This window comes from Lepus europaeus, chromosome 1 (assembly GCF_033115175.1).
Source record: "Lepus europaeus isolate LE1 chromosome 1, mLepTim1.pri, whole genome shotgun sequence".
NCBI lineage: Eukaryota > Metazoa > Chordata > Mammalia > Lagomorpha > Leporidae > Lepus > Lepus europaeus.
Window position 1 is genome coordinate 2,822,324 of NC_084827.1, and position 22,853 is coordinate 2,845,176.

At 55.3% G+C, this 22,853-nt stretch overlaps 1 protein-coding gene across 1 annotated transcript in view; it reads left to right on the plus strand.

The window, feature by feature from the left end:
- TMEM178B (transmembrane protein 178B) overlaps positions 1–22,853 on the plus strand; it is a 395,863-nt gene that overhangs the window by 94,519 nt on the left and 278,491 nt on the right.

Consider the following 22,853-nt stretch of genomic DNA (forward strand, 5'->3'; position numbering starts at 1 on the left):
ACGATGAGTAGGCTCCCCAGGAGCTGCTGACTCTGTGGACCGCCCCTGACATCGGGACTCTGGCCGCTGCAGCACGAGTAAGGAGCGGCCGGTGTCTGGCACAGGGCCGTGTGGGTGGCGCAGAGCCTGTGTGCCCTAGGAAGCTGCGTGAGATGATGCTTTGAGATGACTTTCACCCAGGGAATCCTACAGCTGTGCTGTGTCGTAGTGAGAGCCTCGCCTTGGCACGCCTGAACCCGCTGGGTCTTCACAGCCACCGAGGGAAGAAGGCTTTGCCCAGAAGCCGAGAGTCTCGCCTCGGGTGCCACGGCCGGCACGTGGGAGCCGTGGGCCCCGGCCTCTCCTCTCTGTACGTTAACCATCTGTATGCAGGGCGCTGTGCTTCCCTAGGTGTTACAGGAGATAAAGCAGAAATAAGCTTCCGTTCTAGTCAGGATAAGCTGCAAACAACGTCCATTAAGACAGTCATTTGAGAGCTGATCGCTCTGCGCCGGTGACTGTGACCTTGAAGTGCCGCACATGAGGACACACAGAAATCGCAGGCTGCTCGGTAAGGCTTGGGACGCGCTGTGGGCTGGAGATAAGCTTGGAGAGGACCAAGGGCACATCCGTGCCCGAGCCTGGGGAACCCTGCAAACAGTTGGTGTCATTTGTTGGTGATACCGAGCTGGAAGGCGTCCCTGAATTCTGCCTCCTGAGGACGGCGCAGGGCCACGCGGCCTGATGTTGGCTGAGATGGCAATGCGTCGGAAACCCAGACCAGAGAGGTTGCTGTGTCCTTTGGAAAGGGAGCGTGGTGAGGCCGGCGTCACTCGAAGCTCTACGTGGAGGCTTTGTTTCATCTTTCAGAGAGCTGTGGTACCCAGGTTCTGAACGCATCACAAGAGGTTTTCCGAGCTGTCTTAATGCAACCCAGAATGAACACCAAACAGCAAGAGAGAGTCCCTCCCTCAGATGTGCTAGGACGTAGCCAGAGGGCTGGGCTGGAAGCGCTGGGGGCGAAGCTCCAGTGGTCGCAGGACAGCACATGGGTGGAGGCAGAGCTCTCCCACGCCGTGGCGCAGGGGGACTTGGGGACAGAGGGTGCAGGAAACGGGGAACAGGTGGGCCAGTCCCAGCAGGGAGACCACCTGGCAGGTCGACAGCTGATAGGCAGAGCTGCGGGGACGGGGGAGCAGTGCCCAGGAGGTATGGTGCTCAGTGGCTGAGCCACCAAGCGTTCTCCTGAGCCAGGAATCCAGCCATCCTTGGTGGCGTTTGGAAAGGGGAAGATTGTAGTTACGGAAGAATGAGATGGGGCCTGTTGATCAGGACTGGAAGACTTCAAGGTCAGGGCAGAGTTCGTGGTGGGAATGATGGCACTGGATGCCACCTGCACCTGAGCCTGTGCCCTGGCTGTGTGGGGGGTTTCTGACGTCTCTCTGGGAGTGGCAGCCCTGCCTTTGGGGTACAGAGGAGTGACCCAGATTGTAGGAAGAGGAGGTCTCTGAGCACCAGGAAGGGAAAGGTCTCCACCCAGCACCACCTGGACTCAGCCTGTGCACCGGGCAGTGCGTGTGGAGCCGGAAGGGCGGGGTGGAGTCTGGTGTTGGGAGGGGGAAGTGGCTGCCCCAGGTCATCCTGGGAAGATCTGGGACACACTCAGGTTTCCTTTTTCTTGATCTGAGGTGTACTTTGTGTTTAGCATAATTGAATTTTCAAATGTACGTTGTATATCCACACGGTTCAAGGCTCTAAGCGTACACAAGGATATACCAGGCGTTCCCTCCCCTTGCATTCTCCACCTCCCAGCTCTCCTACAGAAAACCAGTGCTGCTAGAATCTCTCATCTCCGCTACCATTTATTATTTTTTTACTTACTTGAGAAGTGGGGTAGTGGAGAGAAAGATAGATAGATATAGACACATACATACGGATTCCCATTTGCTGGCCCACTCCCCAAATACCCATAATGGCCGGAGCCAGGATGTGGGGTTGTCAACCTGCTTGCCCACGTGGGTGGCAGGAACCAACCACGTCAGCTGTCATCCCTGTGCCGAGAGTCTGCCCTGGCAAGAAGCTAGTTGGGCGCTGGAACTGGGACTGGAACCCAGCTAGGCCAGCGTGGGCTGTGGGTGTCTTAACTACAGAGCTGAACACCTGCTCCCTCTTTCTGCCTCCAACTGCAGATTTGCAGTGTGTGGTACAGCTGATCGGTGCCTTGCTCATGTCTACTTGGTTTACCTTGACTTTCCATGCCACTTCATAGCTGGTTTTTTTTTTTAATTAATTTATTTGAAAGGAAGACTTGAGAGAGAGAGAGGGAGAGAGAGAGAGAGAATCTTCTATCTGCTGGTTCACTCTCCAATTGGCTGCCATGGTCAGGGCTGGGCGAGGCTGAAACCAGGAGCCAGGAACTTCCTCCAGGTCTCTCTCCAGGTGCAGGGGCCCAAGCACTTGGGTCATCTGCTGCTGCCCTCCCAGGCCATGGAGAGAGCTGGCTGGGAAGTGGAGCAGCCGGGGCACACACTGGCCCCCGTATGGGATGCTGGTATCATAGGGGGCAAACCCCTGAAGCGGCAATGCTGGCCCCTGCCTCTTGATTTTGTTATGGTGGGTTTTTCTATGCAGAACTTTATATAGTTAATTTTATATTTTCTTTCAGGCATTTTGAGTCATAGTTACAGAGGTCCTCTCTAAGGTAAAAGGCAAGGGTTTTCATATGTTTTTTCCATAGTTCTTTGTGACTTAATTTCTTTTTTTAAAACCATGTATTTGAGCCATTAGACGTCTGTCCTAGCTTGAGGCATGAGCGTGGCTTCACTCTTATTTCTGCAGAGTGGCACCAGTTTTCCCACGTCACGTATTGAAGAAGCCGTCTTTCCCTGCCTCCGTGACTCTAGTGCGTTCCCGTGTGTTGGGGTTGAGCTGGGTTTCCTGAACGCTGCTCCAGTTTCTCCTCTGTCTCCTTGCTCACCTCCGAGGCACGGGCAGAGCCAGGGCCCCGCTGGGGAATGCAAGCAGGAAGCCACCTGTGAGAGGGGAGAGGCAGAGGCTGCCGGTGGGCAGGGAAGGGCCAAGGCAAGCTGAGGCGGCCGAGAGGTTCGTGAGGGACAGTCCCGGCCTGGTGCGGGAGACCCCACTTGGCGAAGGGAGGAGGCAGCACGACAGATGTCCCGGAGCCGTGGGGGCTGCTGCAGCCAGGGGAATGGGGACTCCACGTGGCCGCCTTCATTTTCAGGCGTTTGCCCCAATAAATCTCCGTAGTTAACTCCACCTGCTTTGATGTCTCGAATCTGCTGTTCTATTCCCAAAATAATCCCTGTGATGTACACGTTGGAGCACTGACTCCCGGGGTGGCACCTCACTATTTGATGTTTGTTTCAGATATCTTCACATAGGCCATGTTCTGCAAGCAATAAAAATATCAATAAATGGGAATTTCTCCAGTGTCACTGCCCCTGCCCGCCTCCATTCGGGCATCCTACCGTGACGTGGTGTCCTGTGCCTGCAGTCCAGTCCAGCCCATGTCTGGCTCCTGCCTCTTCCAGGAGGTGGGGCCCCGGTGCTCCCCATGCTGCTCGCCCCTCCGCTGCCCGGCTCCTGCTCCAGGCTCCGTTCCTGGGTCCCGGGTCTGCTCGAGGAAGCTTCCTTGGGAGGCTGTGTGGGACCCGCACTGTTCACGCAGTGACAAAGCAGCTCCGTGGGCCTTGCACAGTGAGATGAGAGACTGCTGTCCGTCTCCCCCCTCCCTCTGCTTCTGGGTTCTGGCTGCTTTCAGGGAATCTCTTCCCACTCCGTCTGCGGACCTGGGGGCTCCACAGGCACTCGCTCATCACCTGTTTGCCTCCTGTGCTTGGGAGTTTGGAGCACCCTTGGGTGAGCTGTGGAGGACAGGGGAGGCAGTGTGCGGGGAGACCGAGGCAGGGCCTGTCCCTGCAGAGCGGGCCAACGTCACGGGGGCCAGCGGCCGAGTGCGGCCCAGGAGGGCGCCTGTCTGCAGCCATACGCAGCCCCCCCTCTGGGAAGCAGCAGCCCCTGGTCTAGGCCCTTCTCTTTCCTTTATTAGATGATTTATTTATTTATTTGAAAGGCAGAGTTACAGAGAGAGAGAGAGAGCGAGAGATCCTCCATCCACTGATTCACTCCCCAAATGGCTGCAACAGCCAGGGCTGGGCCAGGCTGCAGCCAGGAGCCCGGAGCTTCTTCCTGGTCTCCCACGCAGGTGCAGGGGCCCAAGTGCTTGGGCCATCTTCCACTGCTTTCCCAGGCATGTAAGTGGAGCAGCAGGACCTGAACCAGCATCTGTATCAAATGCTGGCATCGCAGTTAGTGGCTCAGCCTGTTTTGCCACAGTGCTGGCCCCGGGCCTCCCTCTGAATGCTCCATACCCAGCCCCAGTCTTCCCCGTGGGACCGCATCAGGCCCTGGCCCTCAGGCTGGTCCTGTTTCCTGTTGAGTTAGATGTGCACTCCCCAGACACCCTTGTGGGGCCGAGCTGGCTGGCTGCAGCTGCTACTTCTCCCCAGTGCTGCAGCCTGCGGGCTCTCTCCCGCCAACAGCCTGCTCGGATTTCCTCCTCTGTCCATGGCTTCTCCCCCATCCCCCCGGCACTGCACAGCACCCACCTGTCCTGTGTTCCCGTGAGCTTTCCTGTCTCATGGGTCCCACAAGGCACCCATCTCCCACTGTTGGCACCTGCAGCTCAGCAGGCGCTGGGGCCTGATGCACAAGGTGAGGTGGGGCTTGTAGTGGTTACCAAGAATCCCCAGGGATGACCAGTGGGAGGGGAGGTAGGGTCTGGACCAGCTGCCCCACCTGGAAGTTCTCCTGCCATTGAAACTTGGACACTGTGGTTTCGCTTTTTATCAAGGAGTGAGTGAATTACTTTCAGAAAGTGATTAGCAGGGGCTGGCATGTGGCATAGTGGGTTAAGCTGCTACCTGACACCAGCAACCCATATGGGTGCCAGTTCCAGACGTGGCTGCTCCACTTCTGATGCAGCTCCCTGCTAATGCTCCTGGGAAAGCAGTGGAGGATGGCCCAAGTGCTTGGCCCCTGCAACCACGTGGGAGGCCCAGAGGAAGCTCCTGGCTCCTGGCTTCGGTCTGGCCCAAGTCCTGCCATTGTGGCCATTTGGGGAGTGAACCAGGGGATGAAAGACCTCTCCCTGTGTCTCTCCCCTTCTCTGTAGTGCTGCCTTTTGAATAAAATAAAATAATAAAATAACCTTTACATTGGTTTCTTTCTCCTTGGGTCCCAAGGACTTGTATTTTGTAGGAGGAAAAAAATTAAAATTACAGAGAAGCATGTGGAAGACTGTGCTGAGTGCCATCGTCTTTGCTGCCGAGTCAGCGGGTTCTGGAGTTTCTCAGTCTTGCTCAAGAAGAGGGGGGGAAACAAGAGGCTTTATCTGTGAGCGTCTCCAGTGTCTCCCCGGGGCGAACACATCGCGAGCTCGCTGAGCATCCCCGTGTTCGTGCTTACACGCTTGTATCGCATCACGATGCTCCCTTAAGCAGTGGACAGAGTTGCTCTCTGTCTTTGAACATTTATCTAGACGGTTCGATACTGTACCTATCGATCTGCAGTTCTGTATGCACTCGGCGTTGTGTTCTGTGGCCTATCTTTCTACACACACGCACAAGTGTGTATTAATACATGTGGGTCTAGCTCACGCACTTTCACTGTTGCATAATATTCGATCATATGCATACAAGCGTGTTTTATTTTCTATTTCCTAATTGATGGACATTTGGTATTTACTGCTTTTTGAGAAGCGATATTGTGTTGGACATCCTGGTGTGCATGTGTATGAGTTTGTCCAGGGCATGTAATTTTGGGCCACAGGTATGTACATTTCTACTTTACTCGATTTTGTTGAGTCGTTGTGACGGTTTATACTCCTGGGACTGGCCTAATGGCACAGTGGGCTAAATGCCCCTCTGCAGTACTGGTATCCCATGTGGGTGGTGGTTTGAGTCCCAGCTGCTCCACTCCTAATCCAACTCCGAGCCAGTGCACCTGGGAAAGCAGTGGAAGATGGCTTGGGTCCCTGCCTTCCATACAGAGAGCTGGTTGGAGTTCCCGGCTCTTGGCTTCAGCCTGGCCCAACCCTGGCCATTGTGGCCAACTGGGGTGGTGAACCAGTGGATGGAAGTCCCTCCCTCTCTTTCTCTCCTTCTCCGTCTTTTTCTGTAACTCCACCTTTTAAATAAATAAACCTTTAAAAAAATACAAAATCCCAACAATGTATACTCCCAACAGTAGTGTCTGAAGGCTTCCATTTCCCGTCTTTACCAAACCTTGATGTGATCTGTTAGGTTTGGCCATGTTGATTGGAAAGTTCAGAAATGGGAAATTGCCTCTTGGCTTGGACTCGGGTCCCCTGAGGTTAGGGTGAGGGGACACCTGGTTGACTGCCAGGGACCATCCTCGCAGGGCAGAGCTGAGTCCCCTGGCTGTGTCAAATGTCAAGCCGTACCTGATGTTGTGCAGCTGCAGCCATGATCTGCCTGGGCCTGCATGCGGAGCCGGGAGGTGTGGTGGAGGAGCTCACTGGTGTGACCCGGGACTGGAAACCCTCCATCCAGGAGGCAGGGCTGGAGTACCGGGAGAGGTGCTGAGAAGGAGGCGGTATATGGCGCAGGACGGCAGGCTGGTGGGAAGCCGTCCCCTTTGGGCAGCCGTGTCGATGTTGGACCGTGCTGGGTGTGTGTGTGTTGCCTGTACTGAAGGATGGCCCAGTGTCTGCGTGTGTACTAAGCCCACGTCCCGGTTGGTGACCCAGAGTGACAAGCGTCGTTGTTGTGGACGGAGCACTGTGGTGGGCCGGCACCAGCTGCGTTACCCGTACTGACTTGCTGAGTTTCCCGACACTCCCAGGGCTAGAGCCTTGTAGCACACCCCTTGGGAGTGAAGACACGTGGGCAAAGGTGGCTTCACTGGTTAGCTAAGATCACACACCCAGAAAGTCTGAAACACAGAGATCTGACCCAGGCAGGTGATGGCTCAGCACTGGGATTCCCGTCACCCATGTAGGAGACCCGGATGGACTTCCTGGCTCTCCTGGCTTCAGGATGGCCCAGGTCCTGGCTATTTCAGGCATCTGAGGAGTGAGCCAGGGGATGGGAACTCTGACCATCTGTCTGTTTCTCTGTCTCTGTCAGGCCCTTAACCTCGCATGAAGCTGCTGGATACAGCAGTTTTCATGTTTGGTTTGAATTTCACTGCCTCGAGGGAATCAGGATGAGTTAACATGTTGACGTGTCTTAACTAGCCAACACGTTTAACTGGAACAGGGAAGTAGTCAGTTTTGAGGTATAAGGAGAACATAATTTATCTGTGTGTGCTTTCTTCTTTCTGAGATCTTTGTTTCCATTTGTTTGTTTAAAATTAAATTTATTTTCAGTTCATTTGCAAGGCACAGAGACAGAGAAACAGATGGTCAGGGTTCCCATCCCCTGGCTCACTCCTCAGATGCCTGAAATAGCCAGGACCTGGGCCAACCTGAAGCCAGGAGAGCCAGGAGCTCCATCCAGGTCTCCTACATGGGTGACGGGAATCCCAGTACTGAACCACACTTGCTTCTTCCCAGGGGTGCATAGGCAGGAAGTTGGCTTGGACACACAGTGGCTGGGACTTGAACCCTGCAGTCTGATAATAGGATGCAGGCTTCCAAAGCATCAATTTAGCCACTGTGCCAAATGCACACCTCTCCATTCAGTTTTTAGCTAAGGCATGCAACAGGTTGAAGGGGAAATTAGTCATCTGGGTTTGTTTCTCATAGATGAGGGGTCTTCACAGAGCTAATAGAAATACATGTGATGGGGGTTGGCGCTGTGGTGTAGTGGGTAAAGCTACCACCTGCAGTGCTGGCATCCCATGGTTCGTGTCCGACGGTTCCAGTCCCGGCTGCTCCACTTCCCATCCAGCTCTCTGCTGTGGCCTGGGAAAGCAGTGGAGGATGGCCCAAGTCCTTGGGCCTCTGCACCCACGTGGGAAACCTGGAAGAAGCTCCTGGCTCCTGGCTTCGGATCAGCGTAGCTTCCGCCGTTGCGGTCATCTGGGGAGTGAACCAGCGGGTGGAAGACCTCTCTCTCTCTCTCTCTCTCTCTCTCTCTGCCTCTCCTTCTCTTCTCTGTGTAACTCTCTGACTTTCAAGTAAAAATAAATATTAAAAAAAAAGAGAAATACACATGATGGACTTCACAGATGGGGGTCTTCACGGAGATAGTGGGAAGACACGTGATGGACTGCCCATGGAGCTCACAGGTTTTTGCCCCAGTGTTTTGGTTCCATTTTCCATGAGCTTTTTAAAGTACCGTCCTACAACTCAGCTCCCCCCACAATCCTGCCCAAATACACACACTCCAGCGCTGCCCCCAGATTCACTGGTGGAAAGGAAACTCAAAACTGTAACTCCCTTTTCAAATGAAAAGCACAAAGCTCAGTAATCTGGGTATCGCCTTCCGTCGCGGAGACAAACACTCGTTCATGGGGTTGGAGACAACTGGGCAGCTGTGTGAATTCTCTTGCTGTTGTCTGGCTCAGCCTGCGAGTGGTACAGAGGTGCGCTCCTGAGGGAGGCAGCCTGGCCATAAAAAGGAAAACAAAGAAACAAACTGGCCCCAGGTCCCTGCTCAGAGGCGGAGGGCGGGATGGTCGTCTCTGTCCTGCCATCAGGGACTCTGGGGAGGTGAGGACACGCAGAAGCAGGAATGACACATTTTCAACTCCGTTCATCTTCTCGCCGCCCCTCCCATGGAGGACAGCAGCCTTGTGCCGAATCCCTGATTTAAAGAAAACGGATCTCTCCCCCTGGCCTGAGAGCTGGGGATTCTTAGCAAAAGTGACATTAAAAAAAGTGCCCGGACGGCCTCTCTCCTCCTCGCCTGTCTGCCTCTCTATCTCTGTCTGTCTCCACGTCCAGGGCCCCCGGGAGGCCCGGGCTCACCGTTTCCCAGTGGAAGCCGGGAGTGCCCTCCATCTCGCCATGTGCGTGTCAGAGCCTGCAGACCGATGGTCTCTCTGCCAGCCGAAACTGCCCCTGGAGGCTCGCACACTCCCGGTCAGGGGCCCTGGCAGCTCCGGGCTCGGAATCCTCGTTAGGGATGTGACGGGAGTCAGGGGATGGATAACGTATGGCACCCCACACGGCAATCTAGAGCCATGCCTCACCTGGCCTTCTTCCCCCGGCAGTGCGTTTCAGACTGGAAACATGTATGAGCAGAGTGGGGGAAGCAGCCAGGAGCTGGCGGGGAAGTGGGCGATGGGGTGCGAGCACAGTGACCGCTCGCTCGCTGTCCCCTCTTGTGAGGAAGTGACTAGACAGTGGCATTAAAGATGCCTCATCGAGGACACGAAAAACGGGGCCGATGTCGTGGGGCAGCAGGTGAAGCCGCCGCCCGGGATGCCCGCATCCCAGATGAGCACCTGTTGGCGTCTGGGCTGCTCCACTTCCCATCCGGCTCCTTGCTAGTGCACTTGGAAAAGCAGCAGAGGAAGATGCCCTAAGTGATTGGACCCTTGCCCCCCATGTGGGAGACCTGGGTGGAGTTTCAGGCTCCTGGCTTTGACCTGGTCCAGCTCTGGCTGTTGTGGCCGTTTGAGGAGTGAACCAGCAGATGGAAGATGGATTGGTCTCTGTCTCTGTCTCTCCCTCTAACTCTGCCTTTCAAATAAACAAAACAAACCTTAACAAGACAAGAAAAAGTGTCGAGACAGAGGGCAGGACATCCAGAACCTGGGAATGAAGAAGCTGGGGTCAGGAGGCTGTGGTTCCCACCAGCGGCGAGGTGACGGTTAGCACAGAAGGCTGCAGAACCTGGATGCCGGAGTGTTCACTCAAGGACGGGTCTCTTGATGAGTCCACGGGGTGGAGGGAAGGGGAGGCCAGAGGAAGGGGAGCCGTGCCCCACGTGTCGTGATGGGAGAGGCAGAGGGCAGCCGCCCAGCAGCGAGCCCTCATTTTTGTTGATTCTTTGTAGTGAGGAGCATGAGAGAGCTTTATCCAGCAGGGCCCGCCCGTTCACTGGGTGAGACAGGGTGGCCAGAGGCAGCTGGGAAGCCCCAGTGCTGTGAGCCCGAGGAAGGTGACCAGTGTCCAGGTTCCCAGCGAAGACTGTCGGTGGATTCCCTGAACACAGCCGAGCAGCCAGGTTCTGGGGAGCTCCGCAGGACCGCCCACAGGGCCTGCACCAGATGGCGGGGAGCGCTCAGCACAGAGCCCAGGTGCCCGTACGCCCAGCAAGCCTGCCAAGTGCCTCCTGCCCTTTCTTGGTTACGATTTAGGCAGCTTGATCAGGTGAATGATGGGGCAGGGTCTCCCACGGTATCCAGATGGACAGGCTGGAGAAGGAGGTCTCGGGGAGGCGGCTTCCTGGCAGGCTGGACCCCTGCCCACGCAGCTCTGTCACTGCGGCTTGGGACGTTGTGTGTGTGCCTGGGCGATGCCGCCCTGTGCAGGGGTTCGAGCGATGGCTTGGATGACGATGGGGCTGGCCCGCCCGGTGGAGGCGCAGGATTGGTTGCTGATTTGTGGGACAGGGCAATCCTCATGCAAACATTTCTTCATGGGCTGGAACAAGTAGAAGACCCTAAGCTGAGGCAGCAAACCAACACATCAGAAGCCACCCCAAAATGCAGAGGGACAGCTGTCCAACCACATGGTGACACTGAGTGGGCTTAGCATCAGTGAAGGAAACTGCTTGGGTTCTGTCCCCTCTGGGCGGCCAGCTCTGTGGCCAGGCTGCCCACAAAGCTGACAGCAAACCCGTACACGCAGCGAGAGCTCTGGCAGCCGGAGCCGGCGGTGCTGTGGGCAGGAGGGCTTGCCCAGGTCTGGCCACGCGTGGGAGTGGCTGTGATCACTGCTGTGTGTGACACCGGCAGTGATTCTGACCCACAGAACAAACCTGGACAGTGACCGGAACGCTGATGGCTTTTGTGACCACGTGGTGAGGGGGACCTGGAAGTGTTCAGCTGGGAAAACAGACTCGAGGCTGGGCAGGGCCAGCGTTGTCTTTAAATATTCATGGGCTGTTCCGTGGGAGCCGGCTGAGTGTCTCCAGGGGCGTAACTAATAAATGCTGCCGGCCTTTACTGAATACTCACGTTGGAGCAGGTTTCATGTTTATTCCTCATCAATCTGGGGAGAGGAAGGCTATTATCGTCTTCTTGCAAATGAAGAAATGGAGCCCTGGGAGGTGGAGCAACCTGCTCGCAGGCCCTGCTGGGAGGCAGCTTGTCCTGGGCCGGGGGCGGGTCGTGGCCAGGACTCGGGCATTAGCTGAGGGTGGCAAGCACGCGTCACGCCCGTCTCCTCCAGGGCTGCCTACCTGGCTGCTGGGAGCTGTCCTCTCTCCAGCCCGGTAGGTGAGCTAGGGAGGCAAACGTGGTCTTCCTCCGAGGAGAGCCGCTGCGTCTCCAGATGCCCCAAATCCTCGCACATCGAAAAGTTTTCTTTGTATGGGTCCGGTACATAAACCTCGGCAGGTCTCCCACTTGTTTTTTTTTTTTTTATGTACTTATTTATTTGAAAGTTAGAGTTACAGAGAAGCAGAGAGAGAGAGACAGAGAGAGAGACAGAGATAGAGACAGACAGGGCGGGGGGGAGAGGTCTTCCATCCTATGGTTCACTCCCCAATTGGCCGCAATGGCCGGAGCTGTGCCGATCCAAAGCCAGGAGCCTGGAGCTTCTTCCAGGCCTCCCCTGCAAATGCAGGGGCCCAAGGACTTAGGCCATCCTCCACTGCTTTCCCAGGCCATAGCAGAGAGCTGGATTGGAAGTGGAGCAGCCGGGACTTGGACTGGAGCCCATACTGGCACTGCAGATGGCAGCTTTACCGGCTGAGCCATAACACTGGCCCCTCCCACTTGCTTTTACAAGAGTTTGCTTTCTCCAGTTTCGTTTCACAGGTGGGCTGTGGTTTGGCACAGGGGGGTGTGAGGTGGGCTTGACTCCACCTCTGCCACCTGAGAGCTTTATGTTCTTGACCCGGACACCTGTGGCCTCTGTGTGCTCATCTGAGAAATGGGAATAGTGACTTCTAGACTTAAATAAGAAAATGCAGAGCAAAGTAATTTGTTTCAGGGTCTAACACATAGACAGTCCTCATTAAACAGAAGCTACTGTTAAAATGACAATCAGGGGCTGGCGCCGTGGCTCACTTGGTTAATCCTATGTCTGTGGAGCTGGCATACCATATGGGCGCCGGGTTCTAGTCCTGGCTGCTCCTCTTCCAGTCCAGCTCTCTGCTGTGGCCTGGGAGGGCAGTAGAAGATGACTCAAGTGTTTGGGCCCCTGCACCTGCATGGGGGACCGAGAGGAAGCTCCTGGCTCCTGGCTTTGGATTGGTGCAGTTCTGGCCGGAGCGGCCATTTGGGGAGTGAACCAATGGAAGGAAGACCTTTCTCTCTGTCTCTCTATCTCTCTCACTGTCTATAACTCTACCTGTCAAATAAATAAATAAAAATAAATAAATAAAATGACGATCAATACTCAAAGCATCCTCTTGGCCACCAGAACTACAGAGATTAATGACTGAGCTGGACTGCCTTCAAGCTGTTTACTATGGATAGGAATACATGACTGATGTACAGCTAAATGTGTAAGGACAAGGGGTGGGAGATGTGGGGTGGGTGGGTGTGGTTGACAGGCTTTTTAAAAAAATATTTATTTTATTTATTTGAAAGAGTTACAGGGAGAAGTAGAGAGAGAGAGCGGGAGAGAGAGAGAGGTCTTCCATCTGCTGGTTCACTCCCCAAATGGTCGCAATGGTCAGAGCTGAGCCGATCTGAAACCTGGAGCCAGAAGCTTCTTCTGGGTCTCCCACGCGGGTGCAGGGGCTCAAGGACTTGGGCCATCTTCCACTGCTTTCCCAGGTGCATTAGCAGGGAGCTAGAATAGAAGTGGAGCAGCCAGGACTCGAACAGGCACCCAATATGGGATGCTGGTGCTGCAGGCCGGGGCTTTAACCCGCTGTGCCACAGTGCCAGCCCTGGTTGAATTTTTGAAAATGGAATTGCATGTGTGTAATCAGGAGGGCCCCCTGAACACAATGCCTAACAAACTGCTATGGAACACAGAACGGAAGGAATTAAATATTTAGGATCTGGCCTATGCAGTGCACATACAACAGCATTAGAAGGCCACGCTGATGCCACGAGCACCAGAAACAAAGCATCCAAAATGGGACACATGTGAAAGCATTAAAGACAAAAACTGTAGCGAACGCTTTTCTTTAGCAGGAAGAAAAGAAAAACATCCTTTCTGGCTGGGCCTGCCGCAGCCGTAAGCCTTGCAAATCCTTCGGCTCAGAACATCTGGGAGGAGCAGAAGGCACCGGGAGAAGACAGAGGGAGGAGGGCTGGGGCGGCTTCTTGAAATAAGCTTAGGTGAAGAGCCACCTTCTAAATAGAGAGAGCGCCTGCCAAGGCCGCTGGCCCGGTGGCTGGTGGTCGTCTCCCCAGGTGGGGACGGGGCTGGGGTGCGGGGCGACCCGGCTGCCCTGGCTGTGCGCCTGAGCCCCTGCAACACCCTCGCGTCTTTCCCTGTCCCGTGCATCTCCGACGAGGTCTTGCTTCGAATCTCGAGCCGTTAGCGCCCTCCGCTCTGGGGTTCTCCCACCGTCCCCTGCTGCGGTTTCCCAAAGAATGCAGCAAGGTAGCGCTCATGTGGCTAAGAACGGCGCCGCCCAGGTTTCCTGGGGGAAAATCTCGCGATTTCCGCTTCCTGCTGAGGTGTACATTTCACTGTTCGTTCCTCCAGCCTTCTGAGAAAACACCCTTTGAAGAAGAGTCACGGTCGGAGCGCAAAGCTCTCACTGGTTTCATCCTTCATTTTGTTGTCGGCTTTCAACATTCATTTTTCTGCTGTGCTCTTTCTATTCAGTGTTTCATTTATTAGGGACAGAGCACGGCAGGCCTTGGCTGGAAAGATGAGTGAGCACTGTGGGCCCAGTGGGGGAGACTCAGCGTCAGGCTGGGCCGGGGAGTGGCAGCAGGTGGCCCACGCTGTTGGCGGCGCCCTGGCTGCTGGCACCGTCCAGAGGAGCAGCAGGGGAGACGTGGGGCGTCCCCTCCTCCTCCGTTTCTCCCTTCATCAGGGCGTGGATCGATACCTTCCACGCACAGGCTTGCAAAATAATCCTTGCTCCCTCGGAATCTCCCTCTGAATGGCGAACTGTTTGGCCGTGTATCTGGCTGCTGCACACACACGCACACGCACACGCGCACACGCACACGCACACGCAGGGTCTGGGTGGAGAGTTGGCATCCTGGCTCTGCTCCTTGCTGGCCGAGTGATTTGGGGAAGCCGCTCATCTGTCTAAGTCCTCGTTTTCTTCCTCAGTCACACAAGGATGGCACCGTAATGCTGTTACCCCGCGGTATGTATGAGTGTGGCATAGGATAACGTATGAGCGCCTGGCACGTGGTGGGCATGGAATAGCATTTTCTATCTGTTTTAAGAAAGGAGCCCAGAGATGGAGGAAGCACGAGGGTGCTGAGTGCTAGCTGTGCGTCTCTGACTGCAGGATGTGAGAGTAGGACGAGAGGGAAGGAACAGAGTGGAGCTGAAAGGGAGGAGTGCTGGTGTGACCTTCAGCGGAACCTCGAGACCAACTTGGGTAACTGCCTGGAGTTATTCCAGCCCTCACTGGTTTCAGCGTGTAAACCACGTGAGCGCCTCCCCGTTGGTCCTCCTGCTTAGTGCGGGACCTGCCGGAAGTGGACCCCGGGGCAGTGCCTTCGGGGGAAGCAGGTGGGAAGGAGGAGAAGTTAATGAGGGTGAGCTGGTCCACGCCGGAACGCCAGGTTCAGTTTCAAGGAGACCCCCAGAGGACCACGCAGAAGGCACTGTGATTATCCTCCCAAAGGGTGGGGCCCTGCCCCCCTGGCCGGGGGTGCTCTTGGGGCATGACTCTCCTGCCTTCCTGTGGGTGCTCTCAGCTTGCCCGGGGCGCCCGCTGCTATTGCGGCTGGCGCCACAGGTGGGCTGGGGGGATACGGCACCGGGCATGGGTGGTGACAGGCTTTGCTCTGTCTGCAAGGATTCCAGACTCATCTCAAGGCACTCTGAACACAGCGTGGGGGCAGAATCTGGTGTGGCTTTGCTGGCAGGGCCCAGACGTGGCTTCAGGGAGGAGACGGGCAGATACTTGGAGCCAGTTACTTAATTGACCTAGCAGATCATTTGATTAAATAACAGACCCTCGTATCTGTTTTTCATTCATCCAAATAGCCATTGAGGGATCTCTGTGTGCCCACTGCCGTTGCTGGCCCTGGGGGTACACTGTAAATACAAAACAGGGTTTCTGATTTGATGAACTCAGCCAGTGCTAGAAACCACCGTGGTTTTGGGTTAAAGGAGCCTGGGAAAGTCTGTCTCGTTCTGGGGGCATCACAACATGTGCATTAGAAACTTCAAGTTATGCAGAGTGCAAACCTTTTACATGCTCGTGCCTATGCTTATCCTAAGTACATTTGATCATCACATTGCCAGTCCAGCTCACTACGTTTTTAAAAAAATCAGCTTATTTGGAGCAGGGGTCAGAGAGCAAGAGAGAGAGACCCCATGTGCTGGGTCAGTCCCAAATGGCTGCCATAGCCAGGGTTGGGCCAGGTAGAAAGCAGAAGCCAGGAGCTTCCTCCTGCTCTCCCACACATGTGGGAGGGGCGCAAGCACTTGGGGCATCTCCCACTGCTTTCCCAGGTGCATGAGCGGGGAGCTGGTTTGGAAGTGGAGCAGCTGGGACTGGAATCTGTGCCCATATGTGATGCTTGGTGCTGCAGGCAGGCTTAACCTGCTGAGCCACAGCCCCGGCCCCATTATTTTTTATTTTTATTTATTTATTTATTTGACAGGTAGATTTATAGACAGGGAGAGAAAGGTCTTCCTTCCGTTGGTTCACTCCCCAGATGGCCACCATGGCTGGTGCTGCGCTGACCCGGAGCCAGGAGCCAGGTGCTTCTCCTGGTCTCCCATGGGGTGCAGGGCCCAAGCACTTGGGCCATCCTCCACTGCACTCCCGGGCCACAGCAGAGAGCTGGACTGGAAGAGGAGCAGCCGGGACTAGGACCCGGCGCCCACATGGGATGCTGGCGCCGCAGGCGGAGGATTAACCAAGTGAGCCACGGCGCCAGCCCCAAGCCCTGGGCCTTTTAAACCACTCTCTAAGGAGAGTCCTGCTTTGTATATTTTACCTCAAGTGAGCGACACCTTCCGCAAAGACGGAGGCAGCCCCACACAGCCGACAGCTGGTGCGTGTGACGGGGATCCAAGCACTTGGCCACCCTCTGCTGCCTGGGAGGGCGCACATTGGCCAGAATTGGAAGTAGAGTCAGGACTTGTACCCGGGCACCATGGGATGAGGTGACGTGTGATCCCAAGGGACGCGTGAGCCACTGCACCAGACATCTGCCCCGTGTAGCACGTTTTCTCTATCTGCTCATCCCCGGGTGGGGCATGGGCTGTTCCATATCTCGGCTTTTGTGAATAACTCTGTAACGAACCGGGATTGCAGATAGCTTTTTGACGTACTGATTTCAGTTCTTTTGGGTACGTGTTAGAAGTAGGATTGCTGATCGTATGGTCGTACTTTGTTAATTTTCTGAGACGACAACATGCCATTTTCCATAGGGGCTGTATTAATTTATGTTGCCACCAGCAGTGTGCAAGGGCTCCGATTTCTCTACCTGCTCGCTAACACTTGTTCTTTGTTTTTTGGTAATGGCCGTCCTGAGAGTCCTGAGCTGGTGGCTCACTGTGCACTTCTCTGATGACCGGGGAGGTTGAGCAACTGTTCGTGCACCTGTTGGTCATTTAAGAATCTTCTTTGGAGGAAGGCCTGCTCAAGTCTTCAGGTTATTTATTTTCTTCGCTATTGAGTTAAGTGGTGTTTTCTGGAAATTCTAATTACCCGTTTAGGTGTCCTGTCTGTCTTGTTGGGTCCCTGACAGGCACGGAGGTCAGAGGTCAGGAGGCAGAGTGTGTTTGGGGCCACAGGAGGAGGCTACTTCTTTTTAAAAAAATCTTTATTTATTTGAAATGCAGAATTTCAGATAAATATACATAAGTATATACATGTATATGTATGTATGTATATGTATGTATATATGTATCTATCTTCCATCTGCTGGTTCACTTCCCAGATGGCAGCAGTGGCCAGGGCTGGACCAGGCCAGGCTGAAGCCAGGAACCAGGAGCTTCCTCCAGGTCTCCCATGTGGGTGCAGGGACCAATGGACTCGGGCCTCCTCTGCTACTTTCCCAATCACATCATTAGAGACCTGGATGGGAAGCAGAGCAGCCAGGACTCAAACCATTGCCTACATGGGATGCCAGCAGTGCAGGGAGTGGCGGAACCCGTTATGCCACAGCTCCAGCCCCAGGAGGCTGCCTCCGGAGCCTCGCCAGCCAGTTGTCCCTCAGCTGTGGCTACCTGAGGGGAAACCGAGGCTCTGGGCTGGAAGGCAGCATCGGTAAACGTGAGTTTGCCTCTTTCCGCTGCCTTCCAGGTAGCCCCTGTGCACCGTTGATTGCAGCAGAGCCAGTGTGGATTGGGAAGCTCACATTCTGGGCACACGTATTCGGTGCCCAGATGGTGTGGTATTTACAAAAGCCCAGCACGCTGACAGGACCTGCAGACACATGGATAAATATTTTGCCTTTTTTCATAGGCAATATTTGAATCTTTTGAATTTAATTGCTGTCAAAGCAGGATGCTTACAGTCCTGAGGCAGAGCAAACAGTGAGGCCTCCAGTGGGGCCACGCCTGTGCCCCTGGCCAGCCACCTGCTGTGCCTGTCCCTCGGTTGTTTCTTGCTCTCATGAGTGTCAAGTGGCCTTTTCCCCAACTGTCCAGAAGGGCTGGAGTTAGGAGAGGCGAAGGGAGCTGCCTCCAGCCTGCCTGGAATCTATGGTGACGCGCTGGGTTTGTGTTGAAGCAGAGAGCATCTGTCCTTAGCTAAGAAATCAAGCGCTTTTCTCAGACACGAGTGACAGGCACCGGTCTGGCCTCTGCCAGTGGGATCTGCTTTTGTGCTCCGATGCTGGGTCTGGGGAGTGTTTTGCTCGATATTGAAATGACTGCATGACAGGGCCGGTGCTGTGGCACAATGGGTTAAAGCCCTGGCCTGAAGCGCCGGCATCCCATATTGGCGCTGGTTCTAGTCCCGGCTGCTCCTCTTCCGATCCAGCTTTCTGCTATGGCCTGGGATAGCAGTAGAAGATGGCCCAAGTTCTCGGGCCCTGTATCCACATGGGAGACCCAGAAGAAGCTCCTGGCTCCTGGCTTCGGATCAGCCCAGCTCTGGCTGTTGTGGCCATCTGGGGAGTGAACCAGAGGATGGAAGATCTCTCTCTTTGTCTTTACCTTTCTCTGTAACTCTCTTTCTTTTTTTTTTCTTTTCCTAATTTTTCTTTTTTTATTTGTAACTCTCTCTTTTTTTTTTTTTTAAAGAAATTACTGTGTGCAGGGCTGCGGCTAGTTTATGGAACACTTCTGTGCACATTAGACAGCGGCAGCCCCTCCGGCGGGGGCCGTCTCCCACACCCACCAGGGTGTGAGCTCTGGCAAGCAGAGCAGCTGCTGAATTCAGCATCGTGTATCCCTGGGAGGTGCCCACGTGCGGGGCACAGCCTGTCCGGCCATGTCCAAGGCGGTGGATGATGGTGTTCTTTATTGTTTGTAAGTGTTTGTTTTTTCAGCTTGAATACAGAATGACAGAGACAGGCAGACAGAAGATCTTCCTCCCGTTGGTTCACTGCCCAAATGCCCACAACCGCGGGGTTAGACCAGGCTGAAACCAGAAGCCAGGAACTCCATCCTGGTCTCCCTTGTGAGAGGCAGGGGCTCATGTACCTGCGCCATCGTCTGCTACTCCCGGGTGTGTTAGCAGAGAGCTGGATCAGAAGCAGAGGTGGGACCAGGCTCAGACACTCTGATGTGGGATGCGAGCACCCAGGCTCTGCTCTGCCCTGTCGCTCTTGGTATCGTGTTACAGCCTTCTATATGTTCCTCTCCTCCCCCTTTCCGTTCTAGAAACTCTGACCTGGTTGTCCCCTGCCTTACGTTTGCTACGTCCAGCGAGACGCCGTTCTGTGGGCATGTGCCGTTTTCCTCTGCCCTGTGATTGCTAAACCTCTCCTGTTGTCCAGACAGGACAGAGTTCTGCAGTAGTCACCTCCCTTCATTAACTGCACTCTCATTCGCCTCTATTATTTAAATTTCTTGCCTGGGAGAAAAGCAGCTGGATTCTTGGCTCACTGTGGTCTTCCAAAGGGCGCCTCCTATTATCCATTCCTTTCTTCAAAGCACATGCTATCGGTGCTCACCTTCACCAGGGGCTGGCGAGATAAAGATGAATGAATACGACAACATCTCTGCCCTTGAGAAGCTCTTAATCTAGGGGGGAGTGAGGCGTGTAAACAGATAGATCACAGCCTGTCCGTGTTTGCAGCGGTAGGGACAAGAGCTGGGGGGCGGGGAGGAGACCAGGGAGCAGCCCCTGTGGGGCCCCCGCTGCTGGGCTTCCCGGCTGAGGAGCTGCGTCGGAGCCCCCTCTTGGATGAGTGGGTGTTTGTCGGGGAGGGCAGGGAGGAGCGTAGCAGGTGCAGAGTTGTGAAGGGACACAGCATATGCAGGGCGAGATGGGGAGGTTCGTCTGGCTGCAGGCTGGAGTCGGAGGGAGCTGGAATGGGCCTGGGGCTTCCTCAGTGAGGAATGGGGGGGGATTTCCTGGGGACAGGAGCGGCCTCTGGGCAGGGGCTGACACACTCACGTTTCCTTTATGGAATACACTCTAACTAGCAGGGTGGCCTACAGGAGGGAGGCTCTGGTCAGACCATCATGGGCTCCTATCCTGGCCCTGCCATGTCCTTGGGCAAATATCTTCCGCTTCTACTCTCCCATGTGTAAAATAGGGACTATGGTAATAACAACACCTGCCTAACCGGGCTGTGTAATGGGTCAAGGAGCCACTGTCCATCACAGAACTCATGGAGAGAACCGTAAATGGTCCCAGGCACGTCGGAAGTGCTGGCCCCTCCGCCCCCAGCAAGCCAACAGGAGGCAGCCTCATCTGCTTACCCTACGGGGCCTTATAAGCTCTTTGCTTGTGTGCACCGTGGTGGGAGTAGACTCGGAAGCACGTTGGTGAGTCTTGCCTACCTGGGAAGTCCTTCCCCTTGGGGTTATTGTGGAGGTCACTGTAAAGTCGCATGTCACTTAGTGACAGGCACGTGTTCTGGGAAGCGCATCACTAGGCCGTTTCCTCCTTGTGCGAGCGCCACGGAGTGGACCTCCACGGCTGACAGCCACATCTCCACCAGCCGACAGCATCGAGGACCAGCACGTGTATGCTGTCCCTTGTTGACCAGATGTTATCATGACTGCTGCTATCGCGGGGGCTGGGGCTGGAACAAGGGCCTGGACTCCAGGGCCAGTTCTAAGCAGAACTGGCAGTCTGGGACCAGTTAGATGTCAGGAAGGAGGAGGGTCCCTGGGGGAGGAGACCTTGGGGTCAATGATGCTGTGAATGGCAAGCCAAGTGTGCAGTTAGCAGGGACTGTCTGGAAGACTGCTCTTCTGGGAGTGTAGCAAGTTAAAGGAGGAGGGTGACGGGATGAAGGCACGAGCAGGTGTGCCCGGGAGGACCGGGATGTGAGAGACTCCGCGGTGTGTGGACTGCGGGAGCGGAAGCAGGGGGTGGGGACTGGGGAACCTGCAGATGTAGGAGTGCAGGTGGCCTTCTCCGGCTTTGCCTCTTTAGACGGTGCCTGTCCCGCTGGAGGAGAGTCTGTCAATAACTGGCGCTGGGCAGCTGTCCAGATGTGATTTACAACAAGGCATCGGCTTCATAAGGCGCTGTCTAAATTACTGCACTTCGCCAATTGCCAGGTTCCCTGCTGACGGGGGTCAGGGGTCAAACAATTCAATCAGGTGCCACGGGTTATAAATTGAAAATCAGTGGGGTGCAAAATGGATTACCATCAAAATCCATCCAGGTGCAAAACCAAATTTCAAACCCCCTAACCTTTAGAAATCACTCCTTTCCTGATTCTTCAGAGGCCTGACATTGAGTTTTAATATTCCCCAGATAAGCAAGTGTCGAGACAAGTGCCTGGAGGAGACCAAAAATAACCATGGAAGAATTCCTGATCGGGCCTGCCTTTTGGAATTTGCAAACATAGTGGGCTTTTTAATCAATACATTGGCAATTCTCTGTTAGATTCCCTAAGGCAAGGATTCTCAAACAAATATGTAATAGAATCAGCCAGAGGCCTTATTAAAATTCACATTGCCAGGCTCCAACTTTCTGATTCGTGGAGCTGGAGTTGGACCCAAGAAGCTGTACCCCTAGCAAGTTCCCGGGGGATTCTCCTGCTGCCGGCCAGGGAGTGATCCCATGTGATCCCGGGGGGTGCTGATGCTACCAGCCTGGGCGTGATCCCATGTGATCCCGGGGGATGCTGATGCTACCAGCCAGGGAGTGATCCCATGTGATCCTGGGAGGTGCTGATGCTACCAGCCTGGGAGTGATCCCATGTGATCCCGGGGGGTGCTGATGCTACCAGCCTGGGAGTGATCCCATGTGATCCCGGGAGATGCTGATGCTACCAGCCAGGGAGTGATCCCATGTGATCCCGGGAGGTGCTGATGCTACCAGCCTGCGAGTGATCCCATGTGATCCCGGGGGGTGCTGATGCTACCAGACTGGGAGTGATCCCATGTGATCCCGGGGGGTGCTGATGCTACCAGCCTGGGAGTGATCCCATGTGATCCCGGGGGGTGCTGATGCTACCAGCCTGGGAGTGATCCCATGTGATCCCGGGGGGTGCTGATGCTACCAGCCTGGGAGTGATCCCATGTGATCCTGGGGGGTGCTGATGCTACCAGACTGGGCGTGATCCCATGTGATCCCGGGGGGTGCTGATGCTACCAGCCTGGGAGTGATCCCATGTGATCCCGGGGGGTGCTGATGCTACCAGACTGGGCGTGATCCCATGTGATCCCGGGGGGTGCTGATGCTACCAGCCTGGGAGTGATCCCATGTGATCCCGGGGGGTGCTGATGCTACCAGCCAGGGAGTGATCCCATGTGATCCCGGGAGATGGGGATGCTACCAGCCTGGGAGTGATCCCATGTGATCCCAGGAGATGGGGATGCTACCAGCCAGGGAGTGATCCCATGTGATCCCGGGGGGTGCTGATGCTACCATCCTGGGCGTGATCCCATGTGATCCCGGGAGGTGCTGATGCTACCAGCCTGGGCATGATCCCATGTGATCCCGCCGGGTGCTGATGCTACCAGCCTGGGCATGATCCCATGTGATCCCGGGGGGTGCTGATGCTACCAGCCTGGGAGTGATCCCATGTGATCCAGGGGGGTGCTGATGCTACCAGCCTGGGCATGATCCCATGTGATCCTGGGGGGATGCTGATGCTACCAGCCTGCGAGTGATCCCATGTGATCCCGGGAGATGCTGATGCTACCAGCCTGGGAATGATCCCATGTGATCCCGGGAGGTGCTGATGCTACCAGCCTGGGCGTGATCCCATGTGATCCCGGGGGGTGCTGATGCTACCAGCCAGGGAGTGATCCCATGTGATCCCGGGAGATGGGGATGCTACCAGCCTGGGAGTGATCCCATGTGATCCCGGGAGATGGGGATGCTACCAGCCAGGGAGTGATCCCATGTGATCCCGGGAGATGCTGATGCTACCATCCTGGGCGTGATCCCATGTGATCCCGGGGGGATGCTGATGCTACCAGCCTGGGCGTGACCCCATGTGATCCCAGGGGGTGCTGATGCTGCTGGCCAGGGAGTGATCCCATGTGATCCCAGGCTGGCATAAGATACGAGCTACAA